At 38.6% G+C, this 19,490-nt stretch overlaps 1 long non-coding RNA gene and 1 pseudogene across 2 annotated transcripts; one reads left to right on the forward strand and one right to left on the reverse strand.

Annotated features, from left to right (window-relative positions):
- The first annotated feature begins 435 nt into the window (after nt 1–435).
- Nucleotides 436–4,179, forward strand: LOC309628319. The gene is made up of 2 exons (XR_014244415.1): nt 436–3,162; nt 3,455–4,179. It is a non-coding gene; the product is annotated as an uncharacterized lncRNA (long non-coding RNA).
- Nucleotides 4,180–6,340: 2,161 nt separating this feature from the next.
- LOC309628289 (ubiquitin-conjugating enzyme E2 D3 pseudogene) lies at nt 6,341–19,488 on the reverse strand (annotated as a pseudogene). Its single transcript, XR_014249456.1, has 2 exons — nt 17,656–19,488; nt 6,341–17,159 (listed from the first exon to the last, which is right to left on the reverse strand). The product of XR_014249456.1 is annotated as a ubiquitin-conjugating enzyme E2 D3 pseudogene (transcript).
- Between the last annotated feature and the right edge of the window lie 2 nt (nt 19,489–19,490).

A 19,490-nucleotide genomic window follows, 5' to 3' on the forward strand; every position in this document is an offset into this window, starting at 1 on the left:
ACTCAGTTCATTTCTCTTTTAAAAAATTATCAGTTTTAAATGTATTTTAAAGGGTAAAATAAAGATTTGTTTTCAAAAGCAGTAGTTCTGTGTATCCCCAACACTCATTTCCACTTCTCAGAGGCAACTAATTTTACCTGTTTCACCTATTTTGTTTTTTACCTCCATGTCTCTAAATAACACTTTTATTTTGCTACTTCTTGGTTTTTCCTTTTTAGGCATAATTATGCCTTTTTAGGCATAATCTATTGACTTCCCAATGTTGAAGATAGCATTTTGTTTCTTTTCTTTCCTCCATCCTCACCACACATACATAACATTTCCATCTCCCTCTAAATATAGATTATAATTTTGCTTAGATCTATATATATATACATAAAGATATATATATATATAAAGATATATATATAGATCAAAGCAAAATTATTTTATATATATATCGCCATGGCATGCAGCATATGGGATCTTAGCTCCCCAACCAGGGATCAAACCTGTGCCCCCTGCATTGGGAGCATGGAGTCTTAAACACTGGACCGCCAGGGAAGTCCCCTAGCTCAATATTAAGTGTTGACATTATTATGTGTAAACTCTTCACAGCTGAACCATGTAGTAAATTATGATTACTTTTCCATTCCTTCCACTTATATATGTGTATGTGTGCAGTATTTAGTAATCGAATTAGTAATTGCTTCATTTTCAATGTATTTATTGCTAAATCAACCCCAAGCTCTTTGCCGGTTGTCAGTGTTCTCAAAACATTTCTATATATTCTATCATTTCATCTTCCTAGGAAGTCCTCTGAGAAGGACTTGCTCTAACCTGAACTGTTTATTTCTTCACTCAGAACTAGCTGTCCTGTGATTTCTACATTACCATCTTGGGAATCCACTTCATACTCTTTACTGTAGGTACTTCTGTTTCTCATATGTCTAATCACCCTCTTTCTTGCTTTATTCCTTTATCATAGTAGAGCATATCCTCCAATAGTTACCTGAGAAAGGGTGTATGTGAGGAAAATTTTTTGAGGTCTTATTGTCCAAAGTCTTTATTTTACTCTCAAACTTCATTGATAGATTGGCTGGGTATGGAATTCTAGGTTGAACATATGTTCCTCTAACATTTTGAAGGCCTTGTTTATTCTTTCTAGTTTTTTGTATTGTTAGTGAACATTCCTAAAGCCATTTTTACTCTGGATCCTTTCCTTGAGACCTGCTTTTTTTTTTTCCCTCTCTGGAAACTATGGCATACTCTGAGAGTAAAATAAATGTGGTAGCTGAAATGAGAACCTTATAAATTTTAGAAGATAAAACAGTTTCTCTCAGAAATTCATGTCCCTCAGTTCTGGGAAATTACTTTAAATTATTTCATGGATCCTTCCATCTTTTCATTTTCTATATACTTTTTAGATTACTGTTATTCATATACTATACCTTCTGTACTGGCCTTCTAATTTTTAAATCTTTTTTCTCCTGTTTTTCATCCCTTTGTCTTTTGCTCCAATTTCTGAGAGAAACTCTGGTTTATCTTCTAACCATTATAAGGTTCTCATTTCTGCTATCATATTCTTTTCCCTCTGAAGGCTTGCCTCTCTCCTTTTAAAAAAGTAACCTGTTTTATTCATAATGGCTTATCTTCTCTTATCTCTCTGAGAGCACAAAGTGGATTTCTTCTCCCTGCATTCTATGCATTTCCTCAACACTGTTTTTGTTTGTTTGTTTACTTTTATTTCTACCTTTTTATGTTAAAGGCTCTCACAGTAGTCCAGGAGTGATGAACAGCGTAACTTAAGGAAATAATGGAGGGATAGATAATACAGGTCTGGCTCAGGAGTCATGGAAGAAGTAGAAACCATAGGATAATGTCATTGATTGGATGTGTCTGAGTGAAAGAATATGAGAATTTAGGATGCCTTCCAGATTGTGAGCTTGGGAAAGGAAGAATTGTCTTGGGTGTGTAGGAGATACATTTAGTCTTAGATATGTTGGTGTCTGAAGTTCTTGGGAGACATTTGAGTGGAGATTGCCAGTAGTAGTGGGCTGCTCAGGAAGGAGATTGTGTACAGATGAAAGGCGAAACCGTAGATATCTTTAAGCTCATCCAGGGGGAGTACGTAGAACAAAAGAGGAGAGATAGTGAACATTCTGAAACTTTGGTTGGCAGTGCAGAAGAGGCAAAACTTTAGGGAAAAAAATGTTTGGCAGTGCAGAAGAGGCAGAACTTTAGGGGAAAAAATGGACTAGATACCTAAATCCTAAGTGAATTGCATACTACATTTTATTTTTAATGAAAAATATTCTGGCATAGAAATTTAATAGTAAATAATTGAAATTTTTGGAGAGAATCTTTATTTTTTTTCAGTTGACGAAAGTTCCTCAATGAAATTTCTTCAGTGAAAACATTTAATCAGGGTCAGAGGAGGAAGACAGAAGGCAAGAGAGGAAAGAGAAAAAAAAATTTAATAAGAACTTAGATGCAAAAATTCTTTTAGGTGCTCTATTCATACCCTGTAGTCCTCACAACAGCCCTGCAAGGGAAGAAAGGGCAAGAACAGAGCAGAGCAGAGTTCTAGCATCAGGGGAAGAAAGTCTAGGGACAGAACTGGGTCAGGGTTTTGATGAAGCAGAACTTATGCCGACAGTTGACAGGGCAGCAAATATGGAGGAGGAAACAAAGGCTTCTCCTTTTTCTCACAGTCTCTAAGTATCTTAGTCTCTAAGTATGTCTTGTTTTCACTCAGTTTCTCTTACGTCTTTTCATCAGAGTCTTAAGAACAATTATCTTCTTTTCTGTTCCAGTAAATGGCACCATTTCCATTCCTTTGTGTAGTTCAGAAGCCTAGGAATCATCTGTGCCTCCTCTGTGTTCCTCATCTCCTCTTCCCTCCCAGTCCAATCCATCAGCAACTCTTGTTGGCTCTACCTTCAGAATATGTTCCAAATGTACTACTTCTTTCTCCACCTCTATCACCCTTGTCTGAAACTCCATTGTCTCTTGTTTGGAATATGGGGAAAGCTGCTTAACTGACCTCATTGCTTCCATTCTTGCCTTCCTACTGTAGTCTATGCTCAGCTGCCATAGCGGTCTTTAAAAAATGGCAACCGTGTCATTGCCAAAAAGATCATGTCCCTCCCCTGAGTAACATCCTTTCCCATGGACCATGAGGCTCTATATTTATTTATTTTATTTATGGCTGTGTTGGGTCTTCGTTTCTGTGAGAGGGCTTTCTCTAGTTGCGGCAAGTGGGGACCACTCTTCATTGCGGTGCATGGGCCTCTCACTATCGCGGCCTCTCTTGTTGCGGAGCACAGGCTCCAGACGCGCAGGCTCAGCAATTGTGGCTCACGGGCCTAGTCGCTCCGCGGCATGTGGGATCCTCCCAGACCAGGGCTCGAACCCGTGTCCCCTGCATTGGCAGGCAGATTCTCAACCACTGCGCCACCAGGGAAGCCCCGAGGCTCTATATTATCTGACACTTGCCTTCCTCTTTGACCTCATTTCTCCCACTCATCATCCAGCCCTACTGGGTGCAAGCACATTAACCTACTTCTTGTTCTCTGACATATCAGACTTGTTTCTGCCTTGGAACCTTTGACCTTACTGTTTACTTTTCCCCAAATTCTCTTCCCTCAGATTTTCATAGTGATGTCTCCTAGTTATTTAGGACTTAGCTCAAATGATATCTCCTGAGGGAGGCCTCCTGTGACCACGCTAGATAAATTGGCCTTTCCTTTTACTCACTTACAATGATAGTGTTCTGCTTTAATTCCTTTATAGCACTCAGTATCTGCAATTATTTATTTGCTTACTTATGTATTTACATATATTATTTCTCTGTGGTGGCTCTACTGTCTATAATAGTATCTACCTATAGTAGCCACTCTATCAGTATTTGTTGAGTGAATGAATGTATTACCTTAAAAATTGTTGAGAAGGTACCACTTCTTTTTTTTTTTTTTGCCACGCCCGAAATGTGGGATCCTAGTTCCCTGACCAGGGATAGAACCCGTGCCCCCTGCATTTGAAGCGTGTACTCTTAACCACCGGACTCAGGGAAGTCCCAAGGTACCACTTTTTAAAAATCAGTGTTTCTAATGCTTTAAATGAAAGTTTTTTTAATTAAAATTTTAAATCAAAGTATAACATACATGAAGTGCACAAATCTTAAGTGATAGATTTTTTTTAATAAATTTATTTATTATTTATTTATTTATTATTTTTGGCTGTGTTGGGTCTTCATTGCTATGTGCGGGCTTTCTCTAGTTGCAGCGAGCTGGCGCTACTCTGTTGCAGTGCGCGGGTTTCTCATTGTGGTGGCTTCTCTTGTTACGGAGCATGGACTCTAGGCGTGCGGGCTTCAGTAGTTGTGGCATGTGGGCTCAGTAGTTGTGGCGCACGGGCTTAGTTGCTCCACGGCATGTGGGATCTTCCCAGACCAGGGCTCGAACCCATGTCCCCTGCATTGGCAGGCGTATTCTTAACCACTGCGCCACCAGGGAAGCCCTAGATTTTTACATATGTGTACACTCATGTAACCACCATCCAGATCAAGATATAGAACATTCCCAGCACCTAGCAGTCTCCCTCATGCCCCTTCGCAGTTAATACTTTTTTCCTTCTGAAACTCATTTTTTTATTTTGTGAAAGACTTCAGTGCTGTTGCATTTTCTAATGTGGTTTTGATCTTTTGCGGTGGCTTGAAGCAGGATCTGTTTCCTGACTGGGAATCAAATCCAGGCCTCGGTGGTGAGAGTGCTGAATCCTAGCCACTAGACCATCAGGGACTAGTGTAGTTTAACCTGTTTTTGAACTTTATATAAGTGGAGTCATACAGTATGTACTCTTTAGTGTCTCTTTAATTTTGCTCAACAATTGTGTCTGTGAGATGGTTCCACATTGTTGCATGCAGCTGCGACTTGTACATTTTCACTGCTATGTAGTATTCCATTGTACATCTAGTACAATTTCTTTTTTTAATTGAAGTACAGTTGACTTACAATGTTGTGTTAGTTTCAGGTGTACAGCAAAGTGACTCAGTTATATATACATATATATATATTTTCAGATTCTTTTCCATTATAGGTTATTACAAGATATTGAATATAGTTCCCTCTGCTATACCGTAGGTCTTTGTTGTTTATCTGCTTTATATACAGTAGTGTGTATCTGTTAATCCCAAACCCTAATTTATCCCTCCCCTCCTTTCCCCTTTGGTAACCATAACTTTGTTTTCTATGTCTGTGAGTCTGTTTCTGCTTTGTAAATAAGTTCATTTGTATTATTTTTTAGATTCCACATATATGTGATATCATATAATATTTGTCTTTGACTTACTTCACTTAATATGATAATCCCTAGGTCCATCCATGTTGCTGCAAATGGCAGTATTTCATTCTTTGTTATGGCTGAGTAATATTCAATGTATATATATGCATATATATATACCACATGTTCTTTATGCATTCATCTGTTGATGGACACTTAGGTTGCTTTCATTTCTTGGTTATTGTAAATGTGCTGCTATGAACATTGAGGTGCATGTATCTTTTCAAATTAGTGTTTCCATCTTTTCTGGATATATGGCCAGGAGTGGGATTGCTGGATCATATGGTAACTCTATTTCTAGTTTTTAAAGGAACCTCCATACTGTTTTCCATAGTGGCTGTACCAATTTACATTCCTACCAAGAGTGTAGGAGTGTTCCCTCTTCTCCACACCCTCTCCAGCATTTGTTATTTGTTGACTTTTTAATGATGGCCTTTGTGACTACAATGATGGTGATACCTCACTGTAGTTTTGGTTTGCATTTCTCTAATAATTAGTGATGTTGAGCATCTTTTTATGTGCCTGTTGGCCATCTGTATGTCTTCTTTGGAGAAATGTCTGTTTCGGTCTTCTGCCCATTTTTTTGATTGGGTCGTTTGTTTGTTTTTTGTTGTTGTTGTTTTGTTTTCGATATTCAGCTGTATGAGCTGTTTGTATATTTTGGAAGTTAGTCCATTGTTGGTCACACTGTTTGCAAATTTTTTCTCCCAATCCATAGGTTGTCTTTTTGTTTTGTTTATGGTTTCCTTTGCTGTGCAAAAGCTTATAAGTTTGATTAGGTCCCATTTGTTTATTTTTTCTTTTATTTCTTTTGCTTTGGGAGACTGATCTAAGAAAATATTGCCAAATAGTATGGCCATTTTAACAATGTTAATTCTTCCAATCCAAGAACATGGGATATCTTTCTATTTCTTTGAATCATCTTCAGTTTCACTTATCAGTGTTTTATAATTCTCAGCATATAAATCTTTCAACTCCTTGGTTACATTTATACTTAGGTATTTTATTTTTTTTGATGTGAGTTTTAAATAGAATTTTTTAAACTTTCTTTTTCTGATATTTCATTGTTAGTGTAAAGAAATGCAACAGATTTTTGTATATTAATTTTGTATCCTGCTACCTTTCTGAATTCATTTATCAGTTCTAATAATTTTTGTGTGGAGTCATTAGGGTTTTCTAAATAGCGTATCATGTCATCTGCATATAATGACAGTTTTACCTCTTCTCTTCCAACTCAGATACCTTTTATTTCTTTTTCTTATCTGATAACTGTGACTAGGACTTCCAATGTTATGTTGAATAGAAGTGGTGAGAGTGGGTATCCTTGTCTTGTTCCAGAATTTAGTGGGAAGGCTTTCAGCTTTTCACCCTTGAGTATTATGTTGGCTGTTGGTTTGTCATAAATGATTTTTATTTTGTTGAGATATGTTCCTGCTGTACCCACTTTGGTGAGAGTTTTTATTATGAATGGATTCTGAATTTTTTCAAAAGCTTTTTCTACATCTATTGAGACAATCATGTGGTTTTTGTCTTTTCTTTTGTTGATGTGGTGTATCACATTGATTTGCATACTTTGAACCATCCTTGTGACCCTGGAATGAATCCAACTTGATGGAAAGGCGTATGATCCTTTTTATGTGTGGTTGGATTCTGTTTGCTAATTTTTTTTATTTTTTATTTTTTAACATCTTTATTGGAGTATAATTGCTTTACAGTGGTGTGTTAGTTTCTGCTTTATAACAAAGTGAATCAGCTATACATATACATATATCCCCATTCTCTTCCCTCTTGCATCTCCCTCCCTCCCACCCTCCCTATCCCGCCCCTCTAGGTGGTCACAAAGCACTGAGCTGATCTCCCTGTGCTATGCGGCTGCTTCCCACTAGCTATCAGTTTTACATTTGGTAGTGTATATATGTACATGCCACTCTCTCACTTTGTCCCAGCTTACCCTTCCCCGTGTCCTCCTGTTTGCTAATATTTTGTTGAGGATTTTTGCATTTATATTCATCAAAGATATTGGCCTGTACTTTTCTTTTTTGGTAGTGTCTTTGTCTGGTTTTAGTATTAGGGTGATGATAGCTTCATAGAATGACTTTGGGAGTGCTCCCTCCTCTTCAATCTTTTGGAAGAGTTTGAGAAGGATAGGTGTAAGTTCTTCTCTGTATGTTTGGTAGAATTTGCCTGTGAAACCATCTGGTCCTGGGCTTTTGTTTGTAGGGAGTTTTAAAATTGCAGATTCTATATCACTTCTAGTGATTGATTGGTGTGTTCAGATTATCTGTTTCTTCTTGATTCAGTTTTGGTGGGCTGTATGTTTCTAGAAACCTGTCCATTTCTTCTTGGTTGTCCATTTTGTTGACATATAACTGTTCATAGTATTTTCTTATGATTTTTTATATTTCTGTGGTATTGCTTGTTATTTCTCACCTTTTATTTCTTATTTTATTTGTTTGGGTCCTCTCTTTTCTTCTTGGTGAGCCTGGCTGGAAGTTTTTTGATTAAAAAAAAACATTTTTTTTTACTGAAGTATAGCTGATTGAAAATGTGCCACTTTTGAAGAGTGACCAGGGGATTTGATTCTTGCTGTTTCTTCCCTATATATGCTTTGACACACATTTTTCCCTCAGTTTTATTGGGGTGTCATTGGCTATACCATAAACTGCACATATTTAAAGTACAATTTGATGAGCTTTCACACCTGTAGGATCATCATAACAATTAAGATAATGAACATATCCATCCCCTCAAGAGTTTCCTTGTACCCCTCTTAATTCATCCTTTCTCATTGCTCTTCTCCCATCCCCAGCCTTCCCCAGGGAACCACTGATCTAGCTGCTTCCTGGTACTATAGATTATAGATTGATTTGTAATTTTGAAAATTTTATATAAATGCAATAATACAATACGTACTTTTTTTTTTTTAGTCTGGCTTCTTTTGCTCAGCATAATTATTTTAAGAGTTATCCATGTTGTTGCGTATATGTTCCTTTTTATTGCTGAGTGGTATTCTATTGTATGAATATACCACTTTGTTTATCCATGAACTCATTGATAAAGATGTGTGTTGTTTCCAGTTGAGTGCTTACAAATGAAGCTGCTCTGAGCATTGTATGGACATATGTTTTAATTTCTCTTGGGTGGATACTTCAAGGAGAGGAATGGCTGGGTTGTATAGTAGGTGTATGTTTAACTGGCCCATTTTCAAATCCCTATTTTAGTTTTGAAGGAATCAGGGAGCTAGATGAAGGATATGTAACTTCCCCAAGGTGACACAGCTTTTCAAGGAGTGGAACTGAGATGCGATTTTAGGTCTGTGTGAATTCAAAGTCCAACCTTTTCCAGAAACCTGTGCTGTTAAGCCATCTGCTTTGTCCAGTTTGGCCTGGCTGCCTGTATGACCTATTGAGAAAGCTCATATCAGAGAAGATGGCTGGTATGGGGCAAGTAGGAATTTGGAATGAGACAGATTTCTTCATTTCATTACTGGCAGCCCTGGGCCACAGCAGGCCTTCTGGGCAGCAGGGTGATTTCCAATAAGCGTACTGTGTGCCGAGTTAAGAACATATGGTTTCTCTAGGATTTAACTTCCAAGGGGAAGAAAGAATGAAGAAGTTGGGCCACATGTGCCCACTTTCTCCCTCCAAACTTATCAGTTAGCTCCTCTTCCCTTGGGGTGGAGTGAATAGGGGTCAGAAAGAGGCCAGGAGTATAATACTGTTGGAACCCTCTTCACATGGAAGGAAACACCCAGAATAGAAAAGTGTTCCTTCTCAGCACCTTTATATGTGATAACATACAAGACAGATAAGATCTTCTTGAGACAGAGTAGGAAAAAAGATGGTCTGAGTCAAGGTGAAATTTAGGAGGTAAGATTGAAGGACATTTCTTTGCCTTCCTTCATTTGGCTCACTCTAGACCCCATGACTTTTGTTCTGTATATTTGGACAGTTCCCAGGTGGTCTTCTGTATGAAGAACATATTGAGACCATTCTTAAATCCTTTGTGATTTTTAGGAGAGCCACTTCCAGGAGATCTGGCAAGACCCACATCATTTTAGATCTCATATGACTCTGGTAGATAATAAATCCTGAGAGAGCCTCACATTCCATCAGAAAGTGGTGCGAACCAACATTCACTGAATATATTCTATGAGCCGGGGACTGCAAAGTGCTAGTGCTTCTGAACAGTTTTCATGTCATGGCACATGTAGAAACTTATAATATTTTATCCTGGACTAAAGGATGAATGAGGTTGCTCAAGGCCAGAGGTGACTGGCCCTGGGGCTCTAGGCAACCCAAAGGCTGAGGGATCACCTCCTTGCCATGAGCATCATTTAGTCACAGTGCAGCATTGCACCCAATGGTTGGGAAGCCCTGCACTACATATCCAGGATCCCTTATCCCATTAATCCTCTCATTTATGGACAAGGAAATTGAGGCCCAGGGGTTAAGCACCTTGTCCTAGGTTGCACAAGCAGAACTTGGTGTCATACCAAGCTTTTTCATAACCTAAAACCCACACTTTTTTGCACCACATGATGCTTTCTTCTAAAGGATCTGTGAATATTTTGGTCCAGCCCTGCATATCACTCACTGGATAATTTCTGATTGGCAGTTCATTCAACTGTTGTTCATTTCAATAAATATTTATTTGATTCTGATAATCTGTCAGCAGTGCTTGGTGCTAGGATTTAAAGATGAGCAAGACCCAGTCTTGTCCATTTTTAAAATGATAAACCTTTAGCTTGTTTCCAGTTTTCATTATTATAGATAATGCTTCAGTGAACATACTTAAACATATCTCTTTATGCACATTGTGTGGGAATTTCAATCCAGACTCTATGCCTAGAAATGGAATTTCTGCATCATAGGATACATACTTTAGTTCTACAACATAATGCCAAATTGCTCTCCAAGTGGCTGTACCAATATATGCTTATTCTAGTGGTTTATGAGTATATTGGACATTTGCCTTTTTGTTTGTTCATTTTTGGGCTGCCCAGAATCTAACCTTATTTCTGTGGTTTTGTGAGCTGAAAAGCCAGGTTCTTGCTCTACCCGATCCCAAGAGCCTGGGCATAAGCATGTGGCCAAACTATGCCAACTGGATGCTTCCTTCTGGGACATTGAATCTGGAGTAAGAGAGACACAGAAGCCAGGCTGGTTTGGCATTGATTTCAGTGACAGTGTCAGGCATCCTGTGTCCAGAGGCAGAGGTGGAAGTAGCATCAACAGTGGTGTCAGGTGCATCTTAACAGACCCTTCCCATGACAAGATTTTAGGTGTAATTCTGGGTTTCCTGAAGTCCCTGGACCTACCTGTTTTCTGAATCTTATTTTCTAGCCTTCTTATTCATACAGTTCATACCATGAGCTCTCCAATAGCCTTCCAACAAATTCTAATTCTCCTACTAGAATTGAGTGTAGTGTACTGTTTTCATACTGTTAGTCACAGTACATTGGAGGGTTATGAAATGAATTTAGTGGGTATGACCAACATGTAAAAAATGAAATAGTATAGAATCGAATAGAAACATTAGTGTTCATTGACTGTGGTAAGGGTAGGGGTTGTTTCATGAAACATACACACATGTAAACATGTACAGATATACACATATGTGTACTAAGTTGCTAAGTAAAGTGCTTTTCTTATTTTAGGTTATCATTCAGAGATTTGAAAAGTAGTGATATAGTGTTTAAGATCATGGGCTCTGGAATTAGCTGCTTGTGTTCCAGGGCCACTTGCCAGCCATATGGGATTGGTCAAGTTACCTTAGTTCCGTACCTTGCTTTCCTCATTTGTAACATGGTAATATGTAGAGACTGCTAGTTTTCCACCAAAATTATTTCCCCTTCTTTCAAAGCTAGGGTATTTTTAAAGTCAGTTCAAGCTGCTATAACAGAATACCAAAGACTGGGTGGCTTAAACAACGAACGTTTATTTCTCACAGTTCTGGAAGCTGGAAGTCCAAGATCAGGGTGCCAGCATTGTCAGATTCTTACTGAGTGCCCATTTCCTGGTTTACAGATGGTCACCTTTTGCTCTGTCCTCACATGACAGAGAAAGAGATCATCTCTCCTGTTTCTCATAAGGGTACTAATCTCATTCATGAGGGCTCCACCATCATGACCTAAATACCTCCCAAAGGCCCTACCTCCAATTAATATCACAGTGAGGATTAGGACTTCAACATGAATTTTGGGGAACACAAACATTCAATCCACTGTTGTGTTGTAGCTGAGAACATGACAGTGCAGCAAGGCCATATTTGCTGGTTGACTTATAATTAAGTGTGGAGATGCAGCTAAGTTCTTGCCAATAGAATGTATGACAGTAATGTGTACCACTTTCAAATCTGAACCATGAAAGGCATTGTGTATACTTCCTCCATTACCTTTTCCTTTTCTTGGTGGGTGGAACCCTGATGTGGTGGTCATCCAGCTTTGGCCATGTAGACAATGATAATGTAGACCAAATAGACAACAAAATGGAAGGGGCTTGGGTCCTTAAATGACTGTAGAATTCCACCAAAATGTGCTACTTACATCAAGACCATTGAATATGAGAGAAATGTCTTTGTTCTCTAAGCCACTGCATTTTGGGATCTCTTTGTTATATAAATCTTATCTTTACCCTGACTAGTACACAATCTCATGGAGCTGCTGAGGATTATTTGAGCAATTCCTCATGTATAATAAATACTAAATCAGGTATACCTGTTATTAATTTTTTGAAATCAAGAACCCTGATTAGTAAAATGAGGGGTGAGTTTAGCTCAGTGGTTCTCTATGAGGGGTGATTTTTTCCCTCCTCCCTCTCCCCCTCAGGGGACATTTGGCAATGCCTAGAAATATTTTTGGTTATCTTAACTGTAGGGTATTGTAAAGGCATCTAGTGGGTGGAGCCCAGCGATACTGCTAAATATTCTACAATACACAGGACAGCTTCTCATAACATAGAGCCCCAAATGTCAGTAGTTCCAAGGCTGAAACCCTGATTTAGCTGATTGGTTTAAGCTACTCGGGATACATTGCTGAAACAGAAGTTTGGGTCAAACTGCATGGCTGAGAATCATGAGGTGGGGTATTTCCCCAAAAGAAATGCCATGCTATTTTACCATGGCAGGAGGAGAATGAATGCTGGGCAGCAGTGAATAGATGTCTCCAGTACATTTTTGACTACTCACATTCATTCACACCCTCTTTCCATATATAAACCCACTCACTTATTCCTCAAAATCATATCCAGCTACTGCATCAGCTCCAAGTCCAGGATTTCAGGGTGATACACAGTCCTTGTCTTTAGTCTGGATCTTGCAACCAATAGCTAAATAATATGCCATTAACTCTAACACAATTGTTATACCATGATGGAGAGAACAAGATAACTACATACAAGACCATCTTGCAGATGGATGGTCTTAGGTCACGAAGCTACCATTCCTTCCTTGGTATTTGGGGGCAGACAGCAGAGGAGTTGCTGAATCTATTCAGACTTCACTGAGCCACCAATCCACCATTATGGAGCCCAAGGTGAAATCCAATTATAATTTTCTTTTGCTTCATTTGGGAGTTAAAGGGGTAGGAAACAAGACAATAAAGGCATTGACAGGGAGGCTTAGAGATGTTTTCATTGTCCCTCAGAACAGATATAACCTATGAAAAGAACCTAGTGACCTTGGCTTACTTTATTTATAATTATGGGCATAATCTATTAGCCTTAATTGATCCCTAGAGAAGGAAAAAGTTGCCAATGTACCAGGCATCTCAGTCTATTTTGGAATTTTCTACTGATAGGCTCCTACCCTCCATTCATGTGCTCCTTTTAGTTTCAATCCCTCTCCTTCTCTTCAAAGCATCTACCTCCACTCTAAAGACTTGTTTTTCACTTTGAGACTTTCACAGTATTGGAATGTAGGTGTAACCTCCTTCATGCACTGCAAGTGTAGGTGTCATTTTTCCTACATTGAATCAACTCTGTCAAAGTAACTTCTTCCAAATGCCAAAAACAAACTCTCTCTCTCATTGTTTTAGTGATTGCTCACCATATGGATATTTCCTGTTGGAACTTAGTTTCTTTCTCTCACCACGTATGTAGAGCAGCTAAGAAAAGAATGACCTGAACCTAACAAATGACAAACATTTCCTGGGCTTCATTACCTGCACCACCTCCTTTCCCAGGAGCTCTGCTGCATCAGACCTTGGGTGTTCCCATGAGAGTAACTGTCAGAACTTGATCACTGCAGTTTAACAGTATCAAAATTACTTTACATACATAGTGGAAATAGCTGACTTCATTTCCTTCAAGAGAAGAGGAGGACTGTTTTATAATGGTGATCTCCTTTCATTATGGAATTGCATGACTCTTTAGCATTTGAAAGAAATTACTAAATTTTACTAACAAAAGTCTTTGAAAAGCAAATCAGAAAATTGGAAGCAGGAGCAAAGAAGATTTTATTTATTTTTTGATACTGACATAGTTATTTTTTTGGGTTATATGTAACAGATGTTATTAATAATAATAACTAATAATAACAACACAATAGCTGATATTTGTTGAGCACTTAAATGTCCCAGGCATAGTAGCTAGAAATGGTCAGATCAAAAACCTAGAAATTTGTACCAGATGCTTGAGATTGATCCCTAATTTTCTTATGAAATACCTGAGCTCAGTAGCACTCTTTATTTTGATTAATTTTGGCTATTGTACTAGGTACGTGACCTCCTGGCCTAGGAATTGAGAGTAGAGAAAAAATAGCCATAGCTTTGGGGTTTAACCTCTGTTGAAAGTATATAAAGAAGGGATAAATGGCCACTTTCATCATGACTGTAAAATGTCTGACTTGCCTGGTTCCACCCATTTTTGGTAGTTGATTGTTGAGGTCAAGGATCTATTTTGCTTATGTATTTTTTTAGAGAGGCCACTATAAAGTAGCTTATAACCCACAGTGAATGCTGGGAAATATTCTTTGTATTTAAGATCATGAATGTTTGAATCAGGTAATTACTTCAAAATAAAAGAGTTATTCAGACATGTAAATTAGGATATTACCTTTTTAGCATGGATATTATTCTTTCATAATGTCAGTTAACACATGTTTACTGTGCACCTGTATTCAGCACCTGATAAAGCACATGAGTTAGGGGTTTAGGAAGGTGAATAATAGCGACCAGGATGTGATATTTAGTTTGAGTAGCAAGAATAATATTTTATACAAGGGAAACTTATGAACTTTTATGATTTTATTTATTTTTCATATATAGTATGAGCCCTGGAGTTGATTCCCATCATCTTGCCTTGTCATTTACTAGCTTAGCCCATGGCAGGTTGTTTAACCTCTATAAGCCTCTCAACATTCACAGGTAAATGAGGGTAATAATGGTACCTGCATGACAGGGTTGTTGGACGGATTAAATATGTGTAGGGGAGAAAAAAATCTTTTTCTCTCTCCGTCTTGGGTTCTCCAGCTGGTACCTTGTAAGTTAGACTACAGACAGATTAATAAGAGAAAAACAAGTTTATTAACATATGCGTCACACATATACATGGGAGCACTCAGAAATGAGTGACTCAAAGAGGTGGTTAGAACTTCACCTTATATACCATCTTAAAAGAACAGTACATTTAAAAAAACAATTAATTAATTATTTTTTGGCTGCATTGGGTCTTCGTTGCTGCTCGCGGGCTTTCTCTAGTTGCGGTGAGGGGGGGCTACTCTTCGTTGTGGTGCGCGGGCTTATTGCGGTGACTTCTCTTGTTGCGGAGCATGGGCTCTAGGCACGTGGGCTTCAGTAGTTGTGGCTCGCAGGGTCTAGAGTGCAGTCTCAGTAGTTGTGGCACATGGGCTTAGTTGCTCCGCGGCATGTGGGATCTTCCCGGACCAGGGCTCGAACCCGTGTCCCCTGCATTGGCAGGCGGATTCTTAACCACTGTGCCACCAGGGAAGTCCAGAGCAACACATTTTTAAAGACGTGACAAGACAAAGGAAAAGGACTTTGAGTTTCTAGGGGTGAGAAGGCAAATATATGGGGAAACCAGTCTAGAGTTGTCTCCAGTGATTAACTGCTGTCCTTCCTGGTAGAGAGGGGAGAGGAGACACTTTTACATATTTATGTCCTGCTTTTAGGCAAATAGGGGGAGGGTAAGGAACTCTTCTTGTATCTGCTTCTTCTTAATTGCCTTCGGCTCAAAATAATCCTTATGCCAAAGTGGCATATTTTAGGGTGGCAGATTCTGTTACCCTTCATATATAAGGGAACTATCACAAGGCCTGGCACTTTTAGGAAGAACTCAGTAAATGGTAGTTGTTGTTACTGTTATTATCACAGAAAATCAGAATCAGCTGTTTGCTTTCATGGCTAACAAACCCCGTGATCACACTTGTTAAAATTTGTGGATGTTCTCATAATTCTAGGATTTAGACAGGCTATGAGAATTTATGGCTATAATCTTAACTACATCTGATCGGATGAGCTGAGGCCAGAAAAGGTCCTGGGAAAAGGACTGCAAGTACTATTATAAATAGCAAGGCACCAGTGCAGGGTAAACAGGTCTTTCCAGCTGGTTTTGTTGATGAGCTGCTTCATTTTCCCTTCTGGCTATTTTATCCTGAAGGTGGAGCACATGCTGTTTCAGGATAACCCCTTTGCGAGCCCATTACCACCCTTCTCTAGGTCCTACTCAGCCCATCTCTAGTCCTTCCCATGCCCATGCATTCCACTTTCTGCAGGTATCTCTTACCTGGAAGCCTCGGTATTTGTTAGCCTTTCTTATGGGAACCTATGAACAAAGACAATGGGTGAATCATCTCAACAGTCTGGCTCCTCCTGGAGTCATCAGGAGGTTGTTAACAACTTTTAGGGAGCTGCTTGAAATAACCACAACTTACTCTATCTTTACTCCTTTTTTTTTCAGTTCCCCTTTTCTTGATTACAAAAATAGTCATTGATAGCCATTTCAAAGACAGTACGAAACATATAAAGAAGGAAAAAAAATCATCCATAGTCCTACATACAGAAGCAGTCACTATGAGAACTTTGGAGCCTTTCGATTTGGTCTCTTCCTGGGCTATTTTAACATGGCTGGGAGCAGTCTATCTATGCCATTTGATCTTGATTTCTTTTGCTTAACCTTCTAACATAAGCATTTCTCACTGTTAACATGTTTACATTTTAAAGAACTCCCATATCTCATGGTACCATAATTTACTTAAAATTAGACTCACTTTGGGCATTTAAGTTGTTCCCAGTTTTCTGCTTTTATAAATAATAATGCTGTTATAAATAAGAATGTGCTTATAAATAACAGTGCTATTATAAACAGGAGCATTTATAATAATAATAAAATTTTTGCAAGTATTGCAGCTTATTTATTATGACAGCTTCTTAGACTTATAGTGACAAGGTTATCAGTGCATATTGCCAGACTTTTTCCAGAAAGGTTGTGTGAATTTTCACTCCTACCTGCAGCATATGAGAATGTCTCTTTCACTCAACTCTTATTTACTAACAAGTGATATTCACCTTAAAATTGTTTCGTTCTTATTTATAGGAAACACGTTATCTTAATGTATCTAAAAAATTATTAGTGATGTTGATTACGAGCCTTGTTAACTGTTTTGTGAATTATCTGTTCAAGTATTGGGTTCTTTTTTTCTGTGAGGTGATAGTATTTTTCTTTTTCATCAGTTTGTGCAACTTTAATGAAGAAAAATAAATCAGTTACCAGCAGAGCTATTAGTTGATCACTCATCCATTGACAACTTGCATCATTTATTCAGGGCTATATTAAACAGTATATTATTGGAAAATAGATTAACTAATAGCTTCAAGCCACCTAACAATTTATTTTATTTTATTTTTTTTTAAAACATCTTTATTGAAGTATAATTGCCTTACAATAGTGTGTTAGCTTCTGCTTTATAACAAAGTGAATCAGTTATACATATACAATATGTTCCCATTTCTCTTCCCTCTTGCATCTCCCTCCCTCCCACCCTCCCCATCCCACCCCTCTAGGTGGTCACAAAGCACCGAGCTGATCTCCCTGTGCTATGCGGCTGCTTCCCACTAGCTATCTATTTTACATTTGATAGTGTATATATGTCCATGACACTCTCTCACCCTGTCACATCTCACCCCACCCCCTCCCCATATCCTCAAGTCCATTCTCTAGTAGGTCTGTGTCTTTATTCCCGTCTTGCCACTAGGTTCTTCATGGCCTTTTTTTTTTTTTTTTTTCCTTAGATTCCGTATATATGTGTTAGCATACTGTATTTGTTTTTCTCTTTCTGACTTACTTCACTCTGTATGACAGACTCTAACTCCATCACCTAACAATTTAAATGAAAATTACAAGATGTTTGAGGCCCCATTTTGGAATATAAAGGGTGTTTGACTTCCAATTTCCAATTTCTTGTTCTGTAGAACAAGAACAGGCCATTCCTTTATTGACATGCATAAAATACATCACATTTTCTGTTCTGCTGATCCTACCAATTCAATACCAATCCTCTAGCCACGTCAGTTACGAGCATAAAGTATATCATGTAACCTCAAATCTCTAACAGTGGAAGGCTTACACAAGAATGGATGCTGCTAGAATAATGCTGCTTCCTTTGACGTGACAACTAAGTATCCATCTCCCTCCCCCTCAAATGCTTCTTCAGCATGTTAGAGCTGTGAGGAATGGTTTTAGTCTTGTCACCAAATTAGAGTGAAGACTTTGGCCATATAATATACATGCTCCATTTTTAAAAAAATTTTGAATCTTGGGCAACTGTTCTCTTGTAGCTACTTTACAGTTTTTAAAAGCAGTTATTGTCCAAAGCTGGAAGAGCTTAAGTCTTCTCAGATGAGCATGTGAATGAATGGAGGGAGGTAAACAAAAAATAAAATTTAAAAAGACAAGGTCTGATAGGGGAGCAGCTGGATAAGAAAATCAAAAAAGGAACAGTAATTTCAAGTTTGTTCCAGCTATAATGTGGGTTCTTCTGACCTTAAGGCAGCATCACATGGCATACTTCTGAGTCCATTCCTGAGATATTCTGTTGTACTTATCTGTCTGTCTTATAGATCCATGCAATCTCTGGTATTAGGGGGTCATCTGGGTTTGGATCACCCAGCAGTGAACAAATGGATAAAAGAACTTTAAAAATAGTTAAAGCAGGTGACCACTGTGATCTTAGAATATCAAAACAAATGTAGCCATTCCTGTTGCTATTTTGATGATAAATTCTTATGGTAAATGCAACCTGGTTTGAAGGAGTAGTCTGTAGGAAGATGAATTGTCAAAAAGAATACACCACCTTGATATGGGTTGTCATTAAGTCCCATAATTGTGACTTGTCAATGAAACATCATCCCCAACTGGACCTGCAGAACATTGTGCCGGAGGGTCATGGGCCAAATCGCTAAGTTCCTTATTAATTCGTTTCAGCGCCATAGTCTGCTTTTCATCTGGCTCCTCACTATCTTGGTGTGTGCTCAAAGGTCCAGCCCAAACTCTTGATTTTCTGGGCTGCTGGGAAGGGTTGCCTCTTTATCTCACACTGGTTCTTCCAGACATAGACGTAGACGGGCTGGGGCGTCCCTCACGCTGTGGCCTCAGTCTCTTCCCCGCCCACCTGACAGCTGCTGCATCCCTGACCCTATGGTGCTCATGCACATGACACGAGGTGAGAGTATTTTTCAATACTATCAAAAGGTTTGTTTTTTTTTTTGGTTGCACCCGGCAGCTTGTGGGATCTTAGTTCCCCAACCAGGGATTGAACCCGGGCCTTGGGCAGAGTCCTAACCACTGGACCACGAGGGATTTCCCAAGGTTTGATTTTTTTAAAAATATAGAATTAGGCTTTTTATCTTGTGTCATGTAACCGTCTATTTCCTTACCACCAATTTATTTTAATTTTGGATTAAATAAATGATTTGGATTAAATAAATAATTTTCTTATTTTCTTTTGTTTTGGATCTATCTCTCATGAGTTTCCCTAAACTCTTTCGGAACCTATAGGATTCTTTTTTTTGGCCACACTGCACCATGGCTTGTGGGATCGCAGTTCCCTGACCAGGGATTGAACCCGGGCCTGGAATCCTAACCACTAGGCCACCAGGGAACTCCCTATAGGATTTTTATTTTATTTTATTTATTTTCATTTCATTTCATTTC

This window comes from Balaenoptera borealis (assembly GCF_965194805.1).
Source record: "Balaenoptera borealis genome assembly, chromosome: 4".
NCBI classification, from domain to species: Eukaryota; Metazoa; Chordata; class Mammalia; order Artiodactyla; family Balaenopteridae; genus Balaenoptera; species Balaenoptera borealis.